The sequence below is a fragment of the Carassius auratus genome, chromosome 49 (genome assembly GCF_003368295.1).
Source record: "Carassius auratus strain Wakin chromosome 49, ASM336829v1, whole genome shotgun sequence".
Taxonomy (NCBI): Eukaryota; Metazoa; Chordata; class Actinopteri; order Cypriniformes; family Cyprinidae; genus Carassius; species Carassius auratus.
Window position 1 is genome coordinate 11,783,119 of NC_039291.1, and position 12,386 is coordinate 11,795,504.

General features: G+C 48.1%; 1 protein-coding gene across 4 annotated transcripts in view; it reads left to right on the forward strand.

Moving 5' to 3' along the window:
- zfhx4 (zinc finger homeobox 4) overlaps positions 1–12,386 on the forward strand; it is a 106,895-nt gene that overhangs the window by 5,548 nt on the left and 88,961 nt on the right. Inside the window, exon 2 of one of the 4 annotated variants that reach the window (XM_026238055.1) lies at positions 11,882–12,025. The exons of the other annotated variants lie outside the window; for them this stretch is intronic. The gene's annotated coding sequence lies outside the window, so the exon portion shown is untranslated. The remainder of the gene's footprint in view (positions 1–11,881; positions 12,026–12,386) is intronic. 4 annotated transcript variants of the gene reach the window in all.

A 12,386-nucleotide genomic window follows, 5' to 3' on the forward strand; every position in this document is an offset into this window, starting at 1 on the left:
TAGAAATGTTCATTTAAATGCAGTCGTGGTATGACACCACAAGGCATCTGGATCTATTAAGATTAAGAGCGCTTTGATATAATATCAGATGTGTTTTGTGTTTTTGTGTCCACATAATTCCGTACAGTGCACAGATTGATTCGACGCGAGGAGCCTTTAATAACTCTTGAGACATGTTCTGCAGTAAGATTGGCTGAGGCTTCTCCTAGGGTCGACAATGTGTCATTTCCATGAAGCCAAATTGCCCACTGCCTATATGATATTAATGTGCAAATCAATATTTCAGGGATTAAATTTCCCTTCTTCATTTTTTATGGTTTCTACCTCAATAAGTCTCAAGTCTAATAGAAGAGGCTGGATGATTTAAAATCCGCCTCTGCGGAGTGGCTTGCTACAAGCCTATCACACCGTTCTGTCGTTCAGTACCCAAACTCCTATGGCAACACGGAGAGGTTGACTGCCACTGCTTTGTGACATTAAGACACCCAATTTGGCTAAAAGGCAAGAGAGATGACTGCGTGTTTGGTTGAATGCTAATACATGGTTATCCCGGTATTGATAGTTGTAAAAGAGAAGCCCAATTCAAAACACACACACACACACACACACACACACACACACAAGCTGATGTTTGCATACACATGCATGTAGACACACACATAATATATATAAAAATTTTACAGCATCCGTCTCAAAGAAAATAAATCAAATAAATCACAAGACCAGTGGTGAGCTGCAATATAATTTTTTTTTTTTTCTGTAAAGGCCTTGTACAGGGTTAGACAGGGAAATACAGTTTCTATTTTCGAATGTGGTGATATGAACCATTAAGAGCGCCAAGAGCTTCAATTCACCGGAGCACGGCTTGTTATTTCATTGCAGTCGTGGAAATTTGTTGTTGGTCAGCAATACTGAGAAGAAGCAGAATTATTTTTTTCCTGTTTTCTTTAACCCTGATATTGTCATAGTCCTCTGAGCTTTCTGCTGTCTGTCATTAGGTGTTTGTTTTTTATTCATCTTGCAGCAGCATGAATTTCATATGTGATAGAGCATTTTTTTTTTTTTTACCTTTGAACAGATTTAATTTCCCTTGCAAAGAAGGAAAAAAAAAACGTACATGGTGCAGGACAAAGGCCTTTTTAATCTGGCTGCTACTGTATGATTTCCTTTAAGATTCCCTGTCTGTTACAATTTCAAAACCTTAATGTCATTGCGATAAGATATCGTCCATTTTTTTGACGCTGTCATTTTCTTGAAGAAATACTTTTGAATTTTACATCAAGAACAATTTATTTTAGCTATGTATTTTATGTACTCAATTGCTAGTTCTTGTTGTGTTTTCCTGAGCACATTAACGGTTTAATAACGTTTGTGTGTGCACAACTCATAGATAGCATTAAGAAAACTGTCACATTGTTGATAGAGGAACTATAGGGCTTTTGTTGTGGGCCCGATTGAATTTGGTTCGGATGATGCAGTATTTGCCCCGGTCCGCAGAGCAGTAGGTGGAAAGCTGAGAAGTCAGGAGCTGGCTTAATGTATTAGGGGGGGCCTTTTTGAGTCAGCCCCGAGGCATTTCTGAGGCAGAAAGAGCCTCCCATGCTTAGAGGCTTTCTGAAGGGGTTAAACACTTGGATAGGGTTCAAGCTCCATAGCGCCTAGGGAAAGTGCATTTGAATATGTACAAGTTTCATGTAATTAGGACTTAATTTTATTAACATATGCAAATTGTTAACTTGGAGGTTTGTTCAGCTGTTGGAGATCAGCGTTAGCACAAACGGCTCATTGTTCCTGGGGCAAATAATGGGTTTGGAGTTGGATGGTGGCAACGCATAACCAGCTATCTAATTTAAGTTGCACCATGGCGAAATTTCATTAGTAGCCATGGAGATGGGGTTAATTGTGCTGACTAATGGTCCTGACTACGGCGGTGGCCCCCAAAAAACAGCAAAAGCACGTTGGCTTACTTAATCTGCCTCGCAATAACACTTGTTTAGACACGTTTCCCTCATGTGGGAATTTGCATATATGCAAATCCAGGGTCTTCCTGATCTCATTCGTCATGTCGGGCTGTCAAGCGCACAGAAAGACAATGAAAGCAAGAGCGAATGCTGCTGCTGATCTCATCACAGAATGGGCAGCGTTATCTAGGCGGACAACATTTTTTCATAATTTGTTTCTGATTAAAAGACCAGACCGAGGCTCGTTCTGTTAGGGGCTTTTTGCAAAGAGAAGGTCAGGTCAGAAAGAGTTTCCACTGCAACTAAATATCTATTCTTTTCCCTTTGGCTAATTAAATCACATTCTTAAGGCCTCTCCACTTTTTTTGAGGAGAGTGGAAGAGGAGGAAAAATAAATACTGTCGCAGATAATCTCTAGTTTCCTTCAGCTATAGATGGGTGAAGCCTGGTGCAGTGCTAGTTCTCCTGAAGTAATCCTGTTTTTGGACAGAAATGTAAACTGATATAATTGCTTTCAAGGAAAGGGAATGCGGGGTTTGTACAAGTGTAAAAAGCATCGGAAAAGGATTAGCATTTTTTTGCATAATGCAGAGCGGCTTTGAATGGGGCAATGAATGGTTGACTGAGTGACTTAGATGAAAGGGAGATGGAAACGGTGCCTTCTTGTCCCTTCTTTCTAGGCCCCGCTTGTCCCCAAAGGTGTTTGTCGAGGACTTGAGACAACAGGCACAGGCTTCATATTCCTGAAGCCTCCCAAGATGCCTGCAGATTTTGTCGTGAAGTAATATGTATGATAATGGTGTCTCTCAACTGGTAAATTGCAGCCCATATTCTTTATTCAGTAGTGTTCAGGCACAATAGCAGAGCCAGGGAGTGGATTCTGCAGAGATGGGATTTCTTTTTTCCTCCAGCGTCCTCAATTTAAACAGGTTTGGATTGAATGCTAGAAATGTGTGTACCACTTAGTTTTGATTTCGTTTTGTTCTTTTACAGTCCTCAATACAAACAGGAACGGTTTTGATCAAGAACACTAGGAATATGTTTGTAATCCTAAAACATTCCATGCTTGAATTTTGTGTGTGCTTGTGCGTGTGTGGAAAAATAAAATGCTTAATACAGCATTCATATATAATAGATGAGCTGTTTCGGAGGACGGACTGATTCTCGCTCTAGTTTCTTGTTTTGGGGGGGAAGGTACCGGTGCGACGTGAGCACCGCGTCACTGACATCGCGATCTGTTAAATGAACGCGAGCTGCCACCAGAGACGTTTTTTCCATGTTTTGTTGTGTTCTCTGTGAGGCCTTGATCCTCTTTCACTGACCTTTTATAGACTAGAGCTATCCTTTCATATGCAAATGATTAAGGGAAAGGAATTGTAGCCAGGAAAAGTGCTCACAGGTTATCTTCTTTTCTCTTCTGTTTCTTTTTTTAACCATTCCAGCGGTGAAAAGCAAGTAGCTTTGAGTCGATTGTGAAAGGTGGCGATGTCAGTCTTTTTAACCCCGGCGCTAAAAAAAAAAGGATACACCGTGGATGATGCTTCACGTCTCTCCATTTCAGACGAGGCTCACAGTTAGACAAGTCATGCTTTAGTGTCTGGTTGAATCAGGCGTGTACTGACAAGCTCAACCAGATGTTGATGTGGGCCCGGTTGCCAAGTGAAACTTGTATGCTGAGGATTGTCCTTTCCGCCCCCAGCGGCCCTTGAGATGTGCTCTCCTTACTCCACAGCTTGAATGTAGTAAAACATCTCTTCCTCTTCCGCGACTTACACTCCATTTCCCCCAATGTGTGAGAGCACATGACTGATGAGGACATGGACATTTCAAACAATCTGAAGGGTTGTCATGAGAAAGGACTTGTTATCTTGAGGAAATGTCATTTTTGTCTTCATTGAGAACTTTCGTTTTCGAGCACAGTTATCTAAATGTTTTTGTTGCTCTTGGTCCTATGCCAGTCAGGATTACATTACTTTTACTGTCAGCTTGTGTCTCATCGGAGAAGGGGATTTTTCTCCTTCGTATTCTCAGGCCTTCTTTGGTTTTTGGTGACGCCTTTGCTTCAGGATATAAAAAAAAGGGGAAAAAAACTAAACAAATCTAACTAAAGCATTTGACTGGAAAAAAAGTCATCTGTGGAAATAAACAGAATAGACCAAATATTGTGTAAAAAATAGAATCCGTATAATATTTTTAAGCAACAGTTCAGGTTAACGAGGAAAAGGACATTTAGCTTATGCAAGTGCAGCTGTTGGTGAAGTTTTCAGGTACATGTGCCGTCATAATTGCTGAGACACTTAGCGAAAAGGTTGAAAGGTACTTGTTATATGATATTTTTTGACCATGTGGCATGTGAAAAATAACCTGTTCTTCTCCGGGAGCTCCCATATTAGCATTTGACATAACGTCTGTCTCGTGTTTCAAAGCAGCTGAGATTTTATCCTGGAAATCTTTTTTATACTTTTCAACGAAATAAACTCATGTGAAGATTTGTGTCTCTTTCAACTCTATCTCACGGCCAATTCGTACGTATTTTACGAGGTGGATTATTCGTATGAATATATACGACCTCACTCGTACGATTTTATACGATTTGTCTAAACCCCAGTGACAGTTAGGTCTAGGGGCGGGGTTAGGTGTAGGTCATTCGTACAAATTCATACAAATTGTGCAACTCGTAAAATACGTACGATTTGGCAACAATCGTATGAATTTGTACGAGTGTGGTCGTACGAATTCATACGAATAAGCCACCTTGTGAAAAATGTACGAATTGCCGGGTTGGTCTCTTTAGATCACAACAGTGCTAACAGCAACCAAGTGTGCACTAAATATCATACAGGGGGATTGTCATATTGCCACAGCTGTTGTGAAGCATCTTATTTCATGTCCAAGTAGCATTATTTGGGCAAAGTTTGAGCTTCACAGTCACATCCTCTTCCTGTCTCTCCCTCCGTATAGATGAAAATTTATAGGAGTTCCATTCAGACAGATGTACACTTAAAAATCATACGCACCCTAATTGCCGATCTCAGCTGGATAACAAGCCCGAGATTAGTCATCATGAGAGGGATGAGACCATAACTAAATATGTATGACCGGTAGTGTCTTATGTAAACAGATAAATGAGAGCCTGCCCTCATGAATATTCATGCCGCTTAGTTCATCTGGCCCTGTGATGAGGATATTAACATGGCTGTTCCACCTGTGTGTATGTGTATGAAGAAAAAGAGCAGTTCCCTTTCGATACTTCACTCATACTGCGTATGGGGAAAAGCTCCTTTTTTCCTCGATACTGAAGCCTTTTTTCAATAACGCAGTGCAACTGCACTGCCATTGGTTTAATCTGTAAACTTTTTTAAACCAATGACAGCGCTGCGTAGCTGCGCGAGCCTGTGGCGATGCAGCGCGCCAAAGCCCGCCAGAATGGGCGGGGCGAATGGCTATATAAGCAGGCAATCGCCAGAGGAAATCAGATCTTACTCCTTCAGCGACGACTTCACTTCGTTGGATCTCTGCTGAACGCCTTCGCCTGGAACGAGCTCTCGCCGTCGAAGAGGCACCGCAGCGGACCAGCTGAGACCGCCGACCGCCTGCAGCGCCGGCGTACTCGCAGACAGCCGCTCTCAGCGCCGATCTCGGGCCGCCCGCTTCCCGCTTCCGGCCGCTTCTCAGCGATCTCCTGCCGCCATCCGGCGATCCTAAAAGAGCTTTTTCCAGCGGTTTTCACCGCTCTAAAAGAGCGTTTCTAACGCCGTTTTAACGGCGACGGCCATGCCGCGCCACAGCTGTGGCACATGCAGAGCCCCTCTGCATGAGGACGACGGCCATGGTGAGTGTGTTTTCTGCCTGGGTAAACCCCATGCTGAGGCTGCACTCACTGAGACTTCATGCTGCTTTTGTGAAAGCATGAGTCTCGCCTCTCTGCGCTCGCGGATTGCTTTCTTTAATGAAAGTAATCCCGCCCCTCGCGCCCTCCCGTCTTTTTCCTCCCGCGAGCCGGCCAGGAAAAGACAGCGGGGAAGAGGGGCCCAGCGCCCGGATTTGGGTGAGCTCACGCCGGCTCAGCGCCCGCGTGCCTCACCCTCTCCAATGAGAGAGCCGTCCCCTGTCCTCTTCTCACGCCCAGAGCAGCGTCCCTCGGCTGAAGCGAGCGACCTCGTCTCTTTTGGCGGATCGGAGGACGAGCCGCTTGACGACTCCATGTCACTCGCGGCTTCTGAAACGGAGGACTGGGCCGGCGATTCTGACCCCGCCCACCTGCCGTCACTGGAGCCCATCGACGCCAGAGCTGGGATGGATGCCGAGCTTCTCCGCATCCTCTCCAAGGCCGTTGAGGAACTCCATTTGGAGTGGGCCCCCCCTGAAGAGCCGACACGCAGCAGGCTGGACGAGTGGTACCTGCCAGGACGCCGCCAGGCCCCCCGCCAGCGACCTGCCCCATTCTTCCCTGAGGTTCATGACGAGCTGACAAAGTCGTGGCGCGCCCCCTACTCGGCCCGCCTACGCACTTCCTCTGCAGCTCTCAGCTCAGTAGATGGCTCTCAGGAGAAGGGCTATGAGCAATTGCCGCCCCTGGATGAGGCCGTGGCTGCTCACCTCTGTCCCCCCGCGGCTGTGGGGTGGAAAAATAAGAGAGCCCTTCCTTCCAAGCCATGCAGGACGACCTCTGCCATGGCTGGCAGGGCCTACACTTCTGCGGGCCAAGCCGCTTCATCTCTGCACACCATGGCCATATTGCAGGTGTTCCAGGCAAAGCTTCTCCGTTCCCTGGATGAGTCTAGCTGTAGTGAACCTGTTTTCCGTGACCTCCGCAGCGCCACTGATTTGGCTCTGCGCGCCACGAAAGCCACGGCCCAGGCCATCGGACGATCCATGGCCAACCTGGTTGTGCTGGAGCGCCACCTCTGGCTCAACCTAACAGAGATTAAGGAGAGCGACAAAGTGGCCTTTCTCGATGCCCCAGTCTCTCCATGCGGCCTCTTCGGACCAGCGGTAGAAGGGTTTACAGAACGCTTCACTGCAGCACAGAAGTCGTCCCAAGCCATGCGACACTTCCTGCCCAAGCGCTCCACCTCTGCCCCGAGTCGCCCCAGGACTGCGCCGACTCAGCACCAGAGCAAACCTGCCCCTTCTACCCCCCAGGCGGCACCCCCTAAGGAGCAGCACCCAGCTCGCCCCACTAGGCGCGCTAAACCGCCTAGACGTCAGGGCCCCCGGCAAAGGATTGTGCTGGACCCGACGCCCTCTAAATCCTCCTGATCGTTGGGGAAGAAAGAGGAAGGGGCAAAGTCCCGCTGCGGCCGGACCACCCCAGAAGCTCTCTCGCCTGTCTGCTGTGCGACCTGGGCCCACTGTTGTTGCGTCCACGCAAAGCGCCGTTGTTATGGCGAACACAATAAATATTTCACATTTTCAAAAAGAGAGCACTTTTCCTCTTCCACACTCGTCGGTGTTCAGGCCCCTGATCAGCGGTCTGCCATCCGACACTATCCAGCCCCTTGTCACGCGGGCCGAGGCCTGGCAGGCCATCCCCGGAGTGTCCAAGTGGGTGTTGGGGATAATAAAACACGGATACTCACTGCAGTTCGCCCGAAGACCCCCGCGTTTTCGCGGAGTGATTCCCACCTCGGTAGAGCCGGACGATGCTCAGGTCCTCCGCACCGAAGTGATGACGCTGTTAAGGAAGGGAGCCATAGAGATAGTTCCTCCCTCAGACAGCGGGTCGGGGTTCTACAGCCGTTATTTCCTTGTCCCCAAGAAAGATGGCGGTCTCAGACCCATCTTAGACCTCAGACATCTGAACCTTTCTCTCATGAAACGGAAGTTCAAGATGTTGACACTGAAGCAGATCCTCACGCAGATTTGCCCCGAGGACTGGTTCTTCTCGCTGGACCTGAAAGATGCTTACTTTCACATCCAGATAGCCCCCCATCACAGACGATTCTTGAGGTTCGCGTTCGAGGGTGTGGCTTACCAATATACAGTCCTTCCCTTTGGGCTGTCTCTAGCTCCCCGCACTTTCACGAAGTGCATGAACGAGACGCTCTCCCCTCTGAGACAGATGGGAATTCGCATTCTGAACTATCTCGACGACTGGCTCATTCTAGCCCAGTCACGAACCGAGCTAGACCACAACAGATCCATGCTCCTGAGCCACTTACAGTGCCTAGGACTCAGGGTCAATTTCGCCAAGAGCTCACTGCTCCCCAGCCAACGTATTACGTTCCTGGGAGCAGTTTTCGACTCCGTCAATATGAGGGCGGTCATATCACCAGAGCGCGCTCTTGTACTTCAGCAGCTCGCGGCCTCTGTCAAGAACAAAGCCTGTTTCCCTCTGAAGTTCTTTCAGAGGATGCTAGGGCTGATGGCTTCCGCCTCCCCAGTTTTACAGCTCGGCCTCCTACGAATGCGGCCCTTGCAGTACTGGCTGAAACTCCGGGTCCCACCTCATGCTTGGCGGCACGGCCGCTTTCGCATCAGGGTCAACCAGGCCTGTCTAGCAGCCCTGGAGCCTTGGATGAACCCTGTTTGGTTCAGTCGTGGAGTACCCCTACAGGCGGTTTCCAGAAGGACGGTACTCTCAACAGATGCGTCCAACCTGGGTTGGGGTGCTCTGTGCGAGGGCAGACCAGCCTTCGGCTCGTGGTCGCACGAAGAAAGCCATCTTCATATCAACTGCCTCGAGATGCTGGCAGTGGAACGAGCCCTTCAATCCTTTCAGGCAATCTTGGAAGGGCGCCACATCCTAGTCCAGTCGGACAGCATGACAGTGGTGTCCTACATAAATCACCAAGGCGGCCTTTCGTCCAGCCGCCTCTGCGCACTGGCAAAGCGCCTCTTGGAATGGGCATTACCCAGGTTGCGATCGCTCAAGGCGACACACATACCTGGCAAGACGAATCTGGGAGCAGACATGCTTTCACGGAGCAATGTCCCCTCGGACGAGTGGATGCTCCATCCCCAGACAGTTCTCAAAATCTGGGAGATTTTCGGGAAGGCAGAGGTCGACCTCTTCGCCTCAGAAAGCAACTCTCATTGCCCAACTTATTTTTCAAAGGAAACAGATGCACTGGCCCACAACTGGCCCAGCCTCCTTCTTTATGCTTTCCCCCCGATTGCTCTGATCCCTCAGGTCATCAGACGAGTCAGGGAAGACAGACACAGAGTCCTCCTAGTGGCCCCACTCTGGAGGACCCAAGTTTGGTCCTCGGAGCTTTTCAGGCTTTCCATGAAAGCCCCATGGCCGATCCCCCTGAGGCGGGACCTCCTCTCTCAGGCGATCAGGACAATCTGGCATCCACAGCCAGAACTCTGGGCTCTGCATGTATGGTCCCTCGATGGGAGCCTCTGAGCCTCCCCGGGGACATACTACACACCATTGCTCAGGCAAGAGCCCCGTCTACAAGACGCCTCTATGCCCAAAAATGGTCAGTCTTTGTTGACTGGTGCTTAGCACAAAACAAAGACCCTGTTGAGTGTGATGTATCTCCGATACTGTCATTTCTCCAGGAGCGTCTAGAAAAGGGTCTCACCCCTTCCACACTCAAAGTGTACGTAGCAGCCATTGCAGCATTTCATGCTCCTATTGCTGGCCAATCAGTGGGTCGACACAGCCTCATTGTGCATTTCCTGAGAGGTGCTAGGCGGTTGAAGCCCCCACGCCCTCTTACCGTTCCCACTTGGGACCTTCACACGGTCCTTGGAGCACTCAAAGGACCTCCCTTTGAACCGCTGCGGTCAGCTGACCTTCGGCCCCTAACGCTCAAAACCGCTCTGCTACTTGCTCTAGCATCGGTCAAGCGTGTTGGCGATTTGCAGGCCCTCTCGGTGAGCCCTGCATGCCTTGAGTTTGGGCCCAATGACTCTAAGGTCATTTTAAAACCCAGGCATGGCTACGTACCTAAAGTGCTCTCGACGCCATTCAGAGCACAGGTAATTTCCCTCTCAGCTCTGCCTCCGTTGTCAGGTGAGCGGGAGCTGGATTTACTCTGCCCAGTGAGGGCTTTGAGAATTTACATTGAGCGGTCTCAGCCGTTCAGGCAATCTGACCAGCTTTTTGTCTGCTTTGGTGACCGCACCAAAGGGTCTTCGGTCTCAAAGCAACGCCTCTCGCGTTGGATAGTTGAAGCTATCGCTCTATGTTACTCCTCTATGGGCCTTGAGTGCCCCATAGGAGTTAGAGCCCACTCTACTAGAGGGATGGCCTCTTCATGGGCCTGGTCTAGTGGTGTCTCTATCAAGGACATCTGTGAGGCGGCCGGCTGGTCCTCGCCGTCCACTTTTGTCAGGTTCTATAACTTGGATATCCCGACCTTGCATGCTCGGGTTCTTTCGGTTTGATACGACAGCCTCTAGCAGACTCTGTCATCATACCACCTCCAGGGAGCTAGCTCCCTCTCAGCAGTGTAGCGTCAAGGGTTCGATGGCTCCGGCCCTCTCACTTATCCTCTGGACCCCAGGGTGTTCAAGTTAAGTCTTGTCGTTCCCTACCGTGGCACGGCGCGGTTGAATTCGTTCCCCATACGCAGTATGAGTGAAGTATCGAAAGGGAACGTACTCGGTTACGAACGTAACCTCGGTTCCCTGAGATACGGAACGAGTACTGCGTTATATGCCGTGCCACGAGGCTGCGGGTTCAGTGTCGTCGCTTCAGTCGTATGACCTGATTTCCTCTGGCGATTGCCTGCTTATATAGCCATTCGCCCCGCCCATTCTGGCGGGCTTTGGCGCGCTGCATCGCCACAGGCTCGCGCAGCTACGCAGCGCTGTCATTGGTTTAAAAAAGTTTACAGATTAAACCAATGGCAGTGCAGTTGCACTGCGTTATTGAAAAAAGGCTTCAGTATCGAGGAAAAAAGGAGCTTTTCCCCATACGCAGTACTCGTTCCGTATCTCAGGGAACCGAGGTTACGTTCGTAACCGAGTACGTTTTCCAGACATGACACTGGCCCAGTGTTTGTGTTAGTCCAGAGGCTGAGCAAGAGAAGTCCCAGCAGAAGTATTTGGTTAATACTAGACTTCTCATATCCTGTCTCGCTCTGGTCTGGCATGTGCGTTGGAATCATCTTTAATTATTTGCTTTAAAGGGGGTTAGACTTTCCATCAGTGCAGATGAGTGGCACGGACTGAAGGCTGGTTTTGTGTGGGTGCTCGAGGTCCCAGCATGGGTCGTCGTCTTTTTAGTTTTAATGACGTGTAGCGACAGAACTAGATTAAATGCGCAGCTCGCGGAGCTCACGTTAGAAAACCGTGGTCACGAAATGAAAAGAACAAAGTATTGCATTGAACCGAGAGAAAAAAAAGATAATGGTGTCATCTGTATTTTGGGCTTTTGAAAAAGCAACGATTTTCTGCCTCACCTTGTCCACGTTTTTTTTGGGGGAGATTTCTTTGTTTTATATGGAGACAGTAGGGAGCCCTGCTTGCCGTGCCCATAACCATTAAAGTTATGGACAATCAAAGAAAGTGTAATAAAAAAGACCTATGGAAAGCGTATGAAAAAACCATTAAGGAAAATTCAGGTCCTTTGGGGTGTTTCATATAAAATCAAATCAGATACCTTCCCGAAGATCAAGCGATGCATAAGAATGGCGGACTGGAGGGCTGTTAAATCTGGTGATAGATGGGGGCTAGACGAATATTTGAAAAAGAACAGATTATTATCCATTTAATGCCTGTGAGTGTCTGAGATCTGTTGAAACAAATGTATATGTGCCATTTCATTCACTCGCATCTGGGCTTTGCATTTCAAAACACTCTCTCACCGCAGCTTTATACTTATTACTGCATGGCATTTGATAGCAAAACAAATCATTCTTCCCCCAGACCATTAGCATTCAGAGATGTAGCTATAATGTGTTTTCTTTGCTTTAATTAGTTGGCGGTTATGCTGATCCAGTGTTTGTTTTCTCTTCTAGGTTGTCATTGACCTTAAAATACCCCCAGTGTCTTGTTGAGGCCTTAGTGATCTGAAAAACATAACACAATGTGGCCTTCCCCGCTGCAGCGCGCTGATAATGTTACAGCTGGGCCGAAGCGGCCCATATAGGCTTTCAAATGGCGTAAGTGGCAATAACCACAGACTCTTTTAATGTTTCTCTTCATTAGCACTGCTCACAGATATTTTTTCGGTCTCTTGCCCTTTTCATCTGAGAGAGAAACAATTTTTGGCTCCCTTATAATATGCCATTAAATTGATGATTTTTTTTAATGAGTCAAAAAAAGGATTAATCATTTTACTACGTGCGTCATTTCATCTGGTGATTGTAGGATGCAGACAGAGCGACGTGATTGCCTGATTCGTCGACATTAACTTTGAAAATTGAATCGGTAGTTTGCGTGACATTCCGTTTATTTGATAATGGAATATTGTGGCCCTAATTTCAGCTCATTCTAATTACATCTGACAGTTGTTTGTTTGGA